This window comes from Xenopus laevis, chromosome 7L (genome assembly GCF_017654675.1).
Source record: "Xenopus laevis strain J_2021 chromosome 7L, Xenopus_laevis_v10.1, whole genome shotgun sequence".
NCBI classification, from domain to species: domain Eukaryota; kingdom Metazoa; phylum Chordata; class Amphibia; order Anura; family Pipidae; genus Xenopus; species Xenopus laevis.
The window spans coordinates 23,848,179-23,857,665 of record NC_054383.1 but is presented as its reverse complement, the minus strand read 5'-3'; the positions used below and the strand labels follow the sequence as shown (position 1 = coordinate 23,857,665).

General features: G+C 38.0%; 1 long non-coding RNA gene across 1 annotated transcript; it reads right to left on the bottom strand.

Annotated features, from left to right (window-relative positions):
- Positions 1 to 3,217: 3,217 nt before the first annotated feature.
- Positions 3,218 to 4,250, bottom strand: LOC121395723. The gene is made up of 3 exons (XR_005962643.1): positions 4,191 to 4,250; positions 3,827 to 3,880; positions 3,218 to 3,257 (listed from the first exon to the last, which is right to left on the bottom strand). It is a non-coding gene; the product is annotated as an uncharacterized LOC121395723 (long non-coding RNA).
- Positions 4,251 to 9,487: the final 5,237 nt, after the last annotated feature.

The following is a 9,487-nucleotide window of genomic DNA, read 5'->3' as shown; positions in this document are numbered from 1 at the left end:
TTCAGAGTGTCTCTGTTTCCCTTCGCCATTCAGCGCCTTGCGACCACAATTCACGCATACACTTTATCATTGCGTTTTCAAAAGGGGTCGTTCACCTTGAGTTACTTGTTAATATTGGTTGGTGATCGGTTATCGGTTGGTTCCGATGGTCCTCCTGTGTGTCTTGTAAGTTGCAAACTTTGTCAATTCTGACAATGGGTTGCAATCTAGGCGGTAAAAACAACAGCTAAGCGCTGGTAGCTGCCGTTAACCATTTGTTAAATAGGCCTAAAAACAAGCCCGTGGCTTGGCCCCCGCCTGCATCGACCATTTTTCCTGGGCTTCTGCCAAACTCACATGGCTCCGTCCCTTGTTGACATTCAAGACCCACCCAGCCAATAGTCCGCATCATTGCCCGGCCACCTCTTAGTCAGGTCACAACCCGTCCCCTTTAGCGTCACAAACCACGCTCTTTTAACCCCGCCCCCTCCCACTTCCTGGTGAAGATTTTTTTAAACAGTGGCCATCCCGTAGAGCAGCAAGACGAGAGCTGGCTCAAGCACAACTTGATAGAATTAATCGAAGTCCAAAGAGTGAAATTTGGATCAAATGACATTTAATGCATGTGGTTTATGAATGCACTATATCAGGGAATTCTGCTGTGTATTTCCTAATGCCCATATATGATTTGTATATGGTTCACCTGTTATCCAGAATGCTGGGACCTGGAGTTTTCTGGATAAGGATCTTTCTGTCATTTGGATCTTCCATCCCTAAGTCACTTACAACTAATTAAAATAGGCTGTTTTGCTTCCAGTTAAGGATTACATTGTATCTTAGTTGGGATCAAGTTCACAAGGCACTATGTTTATCTATTACATGAAGAAAAAAAGGACAATCTTTTTAAAAAAAAAATTGATCTATCTTGATTAAATGGAGTCTATGGATTATGGTCCTTTGCATAACATATCTTCATCCAATAGATCCTTATACTAACAACGAGTTCCGGGATAAACAGATCCCATACCTGCTAGTATTTGGCTGGGATTCACAAAGTAGATCAGATTTTGAAACCTGGACCGACCCCAAAACCTGCAATTTTTTACCAGATGAGACCAACCACTGACCCACCACAACCAGAAGTGTTAGCTGCTGATATAACCACGAGAAATGACACCATTTTTGAAGTGGGAGAGAATTATAAAAGAAAACGAAGCTGGGGTGCAATGTAAATGGGAATTTTAAGGTTGTAAAAAGGGCTTCATTTGTATCGACCCTACCATACCTCCACCATGAGCGACCCACAGATAAAACCAGCTTGAATACACCCACCATCCTGCAACCGTAGGCAACCTGGCTAGTCACCTCACTATTCCCAACCCCTGACGCATGCATACCTGTCAATATTTAAAAGATGGAGTGAGGGACAGAAAGTTCAGCCTCGCTCAGCACAGAGAACTATATGGACACGACCATCGTATGGCCTACCCCTAAATACTTTTCCAATTGCAAAATTTGGCAGGTTTAAGAAAAGTTTGAACACATTTCTGATGGTTTTAGGATCAGGTTTTTATCGTTATTAGAATTTTGCTAATAAAGATGAAATTGCCCTTTAAGCAGGTTATCCTATTAGTTACAATTATATCACAATGCAGGTGCTGAGTATTCTGGCCTCTCTGCCAAAAGCCTTTTCTTCAATTAAATTTCAGAAACGTTGTATCTTTTTCTGTCGTCAGACTGTGGTCTGAGGTGTCAAAATCAGGATCAGGACTGTCCCGCAGAAAACCAGACAGCTGGGAGGTATGCACATGTGTGCATGAACGAGCACTTGTACGCATACTGACAATGTGGAGTTTCTGGATTATTGGTCTCTGGGTAACAGGTCCTATACCTGTATAATAAGTGGATCTTGCATTTAACACTCAATTTCCCACCACATGCCCTGTGCATGGCTTGTACTGAGAGGAATGAGGGGGGTTAATTTGAAGGTGGAAGGGAATAAACATATGCACTCTGATGAAATATCCTCCCTTTATCCTATGTCTAGCAGGTTGGAGCATATATATAACTTATAGTACAGCTTCTTCTCTATGGTCAGTGAGCCCTAATGAACATTGTCTGTCACTTCAAACCTATTGTCCTTCATGACTTGTCTCATATTTTAGGAATTTTCTTCCCGACCCTAAGATGTTTATATCTCCTGTATCAATGAAATAACGATCTACTGACATTCACACTAAAGTTCCCACTAACTCTGCAGTCACACTCCGTCTCTTACACCTACAGCCACTACTCAACTAAAAAGAACGGTTTCAATAAACTGAAAAACATTTTATTAATGCGTTCTTAATATGGACAAAAATCGTCTTCTGCTCTTAGGCCGGCTCCATTTTTGATGATAAGATTTTTCAGGCCCTGCAACATTTTATTAATGAGTTGGATGAAATCGACTTTTTCTCTTAGGCCGGCAACATTTTTGCTGGTAAGATCTTTCAGGTCCTGCAACGTTTTATTAATGTTCTTAATGGATGAAACGTCTTCTGCTCTTAGGCCGGCTCCATTTTGCAGGTAAGATCTTTCAGGCCCTGCAACGTTTTATTAATGTTTCTTAATATGGATGAAATCGACTTTTTCTCTTAGGCCGGCAACATTTTTGCAGGTAAGATCTTTCAGGCCCTGCAACGTTTTATTAATGTTTTCTTAACATGGATGAAAACTTCTTCTGCTCTTATGCCGGCTCCATTTTTGCAGGTAAGATCTATCAGGCCCTGCAACTTTATATCAATGAGTTCTTAATATGGACGAAATCGTGTTCTGCCCTTAGGCTGGCTCCATTTTCGCTGGTAAGAGCTTTCAGGCCCTGCAACATAAAGTACATTGCTTATAGTAAATACAGACAACTTCAGGCATAATATTTATTAACTACATGGTTGTTTCCCATCTCCCCATACTTCTTGTCTTCTTTTCACCCTCCCTTTATACCTGCACATAACAGATCACAAACCCATATGTATTATAAGGAATAATGTTCCTCTTCTCCAAAAATATCATATAATATGGTAATATAATATATTGACACAAACACACACACATATATATATATATAGTAGGGGTATCCCTACCCTAGCCCTCTAACCACTTATGCGTATGCGTGCATCATCACATGACACACACACGTCTCCACAAGCGTGCGTTCGTCATTGCTCATGCATCAGCGAGGAGCAGCTTACTCATTTCAATTCTGACTTGAATAGTTGGCTCATTCCAAGTAAAGAATCCTAAAATGAAAAACAACAGTTAGGGTATAATACACATTCTAATAACTAGTCTGTTCAGAGATTTATTTTCATAAAATTCAGAAGAGGCATGAATATGTAAATTATATCCTCATAAATGGTGCAGAGTTATATTATCAGCTATAATCAGCGCTTAGTGATAAAATTTGTGTCAGGTGACTTATTAAAATTTGTGTATAGGTATGAGACCTATTATCCAGAATACTTGGGACCTGGGGTGTTCCGGATAATGGATCTTTCTATAATTTAGATCTTTACCTTAAGTCTATCATGTAAACATTGATTAAAAATAGGCTGGTTTTGCTCCCAATAATGAAAATATATTAGATAGGATCAAATACAAGTTACTATTTTATTATTACATAGAAAAAGGAAATCATTTAATATAAAATGGAGTCTATGGGAGATGGCTTTCCCGTAATTTGGAGCTTTCTGGATAACAGATTTCCAGATAACGGATCCCATATCTGTATTATAAAAAATATTGAGTATATTAATAGTCATTTTGAGGTTCTATTCCTATAAAAAAGATACAGAAAAAAACATTGTACCATTATTTAGGCATTGCTTGTCTCTCTTCCACCTGCCAGTGTGATTTCGAACGGCTGAAAAAAGCAAGAAATTATAGTTTCAGTAAAAATAATAAAATAATGATAAAATAGGAATAAAGTTTATAACCATTCCATTGATCTAAACAAGGGTATTGCCCTACTGTGTTAGATATAATCTGGTATTGTGTAAAGTAGATGCAATCATTAACATGATTGCCCTAAATATCTGCTATCTACGTATAAAATTCAAGATATCAGGGGTTCCTCATATTTTACTAATTTAAGTTTCACAGACCTACATATAGAACATTCATTGTAACTACTTCCTCTGCTTCACATTAACGAAAAACTTAAAATATCTCACCATGGTTCCAACATTGTTGCTTCTCTCTCTTCCACTTTGGGGGGAAATCTTCAAAGGCTAAAAATCACAAGATAGTAATACAGTGTGAATAAATGTTATTTCTGCATATAGCTTGTTTTAAGTTGTGTCCAAGAACATTATAGCATCAACTGGTACAGGCATGGGACTTGTAATACAGAATGCTTTGGGACCTGGGGTTTTCAGGATATATTGTTATATAGTATGTGTCCATTTACCCTGCAGATATATGCTCTCTAGGGCTTTATCAAGTTAATCTACCCCTGTGTTATTGTCTTGAACCTCATGCAGGGACAGCATATAATCCCTGTACAGAGAGTAGTAGTCAGTAGTTACATAGTCAGAGTCAAACCAAGGATTATAGTGCTGCAAGTCAACAATCCCAATCCCAATACGCCAGTTCCAATAGTTATGTGTATAGGAGGGGTCATAGAGCATTAACGTCCATAATATTAAACCGTCAAGCTTTCAAATGTTTTTAGATTCTTGAAAGAAAGTGAACTATGAATTATTAACAGTCAACAACTTACTTATTTTTCTCCTTTTAGGCACGTCGCCTCTTTCATCCATAATCTTAGGCATACCCCTCTTTTGTCCTTTGTTTTAGGCATGCCGCCTCTTTCATCCATATTAATGTGGCCTAAAAGATAAATAAAGATATATATTATATATAACTATACATATTGAAATACTATTCAAATGTCAAGCTTCCAAATGTATTTAAATTCTCTGAAGAATGTGAACTGTGAATTATCAACATCCAAGAGCTTACCTCTCTTTCTCTTTTTAGGCAGGGAGCTTCTTTCTTCTATATTGATGTTGTCTAGAAGACAGATAAATATATATATGTTTATTTAGAGAAATACAATGACCTATCACACTCTAGGGTCACTATGATAAAAAGCTAATTAAAATGAGTGTAATCATGCTTGGGATCAAAACCCCCAAAAAACAAATGATAACATACAGACTACCTGCAGAAGGTTTTAGGGATTAAACCCAGAACCCTCAAATCTAGTAATAGCAATCAATGTGGTGCTCTGTAGTAGTCAGTGTCATTGTTAACAGAATATCTTCTATCTTCTATAACATGATGTATTTTATAACTATGGGGTCATTTACTATGCAGAACGCAGTGTGCAAACAAAAATACCACAATCTGCGACATTTTTTGCACTTTGCACACTATGTTCTGCCTTAACGGAATGGCCACAGGCCTCAACACTCAGGTCCTGGTAAATTGGGGGAGGGGGCACTTTTTTGCAGGACTGGATATACTTGTAACTAAAGATATGATACTTGTATAAATCTATTAATCCCTTACAGTCAGGCTTAAAACAAACAATGTAAATAGTAAAAAAAATCTAAGACTAACTAAAAGCTTACCCATGTTTCTTTTTCTGTTCACAGGCCCATAGTCTGCTTGGTGGTATCTAGTAGGAAAAAATAGATAGAATTAATTTAAAGAGCTCAGTACACTTGGCATACAATATAAATATCAATATGTACATGGAAGGGTATAATAATAGTATAACTTACTAGCAGTGGGGCGATGCAGCTGATCTTTTTTCCACCTTGGGGTGATATTGACAGGCCCCTTGTCTGCTTTGGTGGTATCTAGTATGAAAAAATAGATATAATTAATTTAAAGAGCTTAGTACACTTGGCATACAATATGAATATAATAATGTACATGGAAGCGTGTTATAATAGTATAACTTACCAGCAGTTGGGCGATGTAACTCATATTTTTTTGCCCTTGGTGTGACATTGGCAGGCCCATCATCTGCTTTGGCTGGTATCTAGTAGGAAAATATAGATATAATTAATGTAAAGAGCTCAGTACACTTGGCATACAATATTAATATCATTATTTACATGGAAGGTATAATAATGGTATAACTTACCAGCAGTTGGGCGCTCTAACTCTTCTTCTTTCAACCTTGGCATGATGTTTTGGTTGACTGGATAAAAGAAATATTTTCCATAAAAATCATGGGATAATGATAAAATTGGAATTATAGATGTAAAGCTAAACAATCTAACAGGGTATAATGTCAATGTTATAGGCACATGGGCAGTGAATTTGAATGCAATTCCCATTACAGCTCACTGGGGTACCACAAGCCTACACTGGACATTGTCCCTATAGACAGATCAATGAAATTCCACTTAACCAAAACAAAAGTTGGGCGCCGCAACTTGGGCTTCCACAGTCGAGTGGTGTTCTGCAAGACTGGGAAAACATATTTATTATAAAGATCATATTATAATGATAAACAGGAGAAATATTATTTTATATAAACACAACGTAATCTGTATTTCTTTCACCCTCATTCAGATTATCTGGCCAGGATCCCAGGACAACCAATCAGATCACTAGCAGCCAGTTGAAAAAGGATTGGTTGCTATGGGTTAATGCCAGGGTGCAAATTTGCCCAATATTAAATAATAAGAAACATAGGGCCAAAATCAATTGATGGAAGGGCAGACTGGTGGCGCTTTAAGGTGATATTTATCTATCTGCAGTTTTTTTTTGTAAAAGTGCAGCTAATGGGATAATTGGGACTCTTTGGACTCTTCTGGATATTCTTAATATTCTTTTTATGGGTCAAAGGGAAAGGGGATGTGAGATTATTGTTTGAGGCAGTAGGGATGCACCGAATCCACCGAACCGAATCCTAAATTGCATATGCAGATTAGGGTTGGGAAGGGAAAATTATTTTTTACTTCCTTGTTTTGTGACAAAAAGTCATGTCATTTTCCCTCCCGCCCTTAATTTGCATATGCAAATTAGGATTCGGTTCGGCCGGGCACAAAGGATTCGGCCGAATCCGAATCCTGCTGAGAAAGGCTGAATCCTGCCGAATCCCAAACCAAATCCTGATTCGGTGCATCCCTAGATATAAGAAGCAAAATATTACCTCTAAGTAATAGCAACGCAATAAACAGGTTGAATTTACTTGTCACACGTTTAAAAGCAAACACCTCCTTCAATGCTATTGAACCTCGCAAACCCCTGCGCAATAGGCGGTACAAAGATGCCTGGCGCACACAGGTGGAGATTCGGCCACCTCTTAGCAATAGTCCAGTAAAAAACCCAATGGCACACGTCTGTTGAAACACTTTAAGGGGCAGATTTACTTAGGGTTGAAGTGAATTTTCGCAGGTAAAAATGTAGAATTTCTAACTATTTTTTGGGTAATTCGACCATCAAATAGGCCTAAATTCGACTTCGATTCGAATTGAAAATACTTCGAATATTCGACCGTTCCATAATCGAAGTACTGTCTCTTCGACTTCGACATTTCACCATCTTAAACCTGCCGAATTGCTATGTTAGCCTATGACCTCCTAGAACCTATAGCCAACATTTGGCTAAATTTTTAGAAGTCGAAGTAAAATCGTTTGATCGATCGATCGATGAAATCGTTCGATACAAAGGATTTCATCAAACATTTTGACTTCGACCCTAAAACGGCCAAATTTCGATTAAAAAAAACTTCGACTTCAAAATTCAAAGGTAATCCAATTCGGTGGTCGAATTTCGAAGTATTTTCCACTTCGAAATTCGACCCTTGATAAATCTGCCCCTAAGTGTTTATTACGGAGTGCAGAGCAAACTCCATAGGGAAGCCATAATGGATGTGGCTTATTCAAACCAGACAACCTAAGGGATTGAACGAAGTATACAATATGTCTTGTTTCTTGTAAAAACATTTTTGTTAATGGATTTATTATGCATTTTTTTTCTTGCAGATAAGCAAAGTCCAACTAACAAATTAATCAGGGTCAGTTATTATATTCTTCTGCTGTCCTCCATAAAGGGTAAGATTAATTATATATACCTCCTAATTTATGTGATGTTATTTATGCGGGAAATGTCGTGTTGGGGTTTCAGTTTAAAATAAACGGGTACTGTTATGGGCTTTTTATGCTATTAGCAGCTATTTTTTACTATGTTGCATCACTGATTTTTACTACTTTTTATCACCTTTTTGGACTCTATTACTTTATTTGGACACATCTCGCTTGATGGAACTATGGTGGATCAAGATTGAATATTTTACACTGCTAGTTCTTTATGCTTTTCTATGCTTTTAGATGTTCTGGTTTGTAAGGGAGGATGTTCTTCTCTGAAATCTACACTTTACTAATTGGTGGATCATTTAATTGGATGATTGTTAGCCTATTTATATGCACTACTTTGTATGTTCTGTATACTTGACAAAGGGGTACGCCCAAAAGTGTTTGCACTGCACTCCATAATAAACACTTAAAGTGTTTCAACAGACCTGTGGGTTTTCTACTCCCTACTAGAAGTCACACCAGGGACACCTCGGAAGAAGAAAAAGATGGTGGCCTAGAACTAAGTGAACATTAACTAAAGCTGATGTGCCAGCCAGGGGTAATAAGTATGTGATTGAATTCACAGAAGTACTTAACAACTTGGCACCTCCCAGTAATAGTTCAGGTAGCTGTAGAGGAAATCGCACACCCACGACACCCGTCCAATATAGTAGTACTGGTGCCCCGGTGATGGAGGAATCGGCAAACCTCTCAAGTAGCATACACCTGCACTGCATTAAAAAATTGCAAGGGCTTGCCCTGCAGCTTCAAATCCTGTGTGCCGGTGTGCTTTTTCTTACCTCCCAGTAATAGTAATTATGAAATTTATAATAGCCAACGCTTACCAGTGTTGCCTTTTGTTGGAAGGACATCTGCTTTCTCCTTATCGATGTTATCTAGAAGGTAGAAATGTATACAACGTCCAATGCTGTTTAGAAGCTGAACACACATGACAAAAACTACCATCATACAATAAATACATACAGCATCAATGGTATATATAGAGAACCATGGGCAAGGGGGAAAAAATATAAACCCTATACTATAGACAGGGAGGTGCAAAACTTAGAAACAACCCCCGATATGCATAGGCCCCCATACATGTAACTACTCCAATAAATGGCATTTGAATAGTCCAAAACTACAAATGAACCCACATAACCTTTTCCTAATCAACTGGATCGTATGCTAAAGGGATTAGACGAGCAAAGCACAATACATTAAATTATGATTCAGACCTGTCTCAACTTCCTGCTCTTTTTCTTGTATCAGATCGTTAACAGATCCCGAGCTCCTAACTGAGGCTGGGTCTAAAAAAGAAAAGTGAAAGAATGGGTAAGTTCTCCTTATGTCTAACAGATATACCTTTGTATGAAACATTTATATATACTTGTACAGGTATGGGACCTGTTATCCAGAATGCTCCAGAC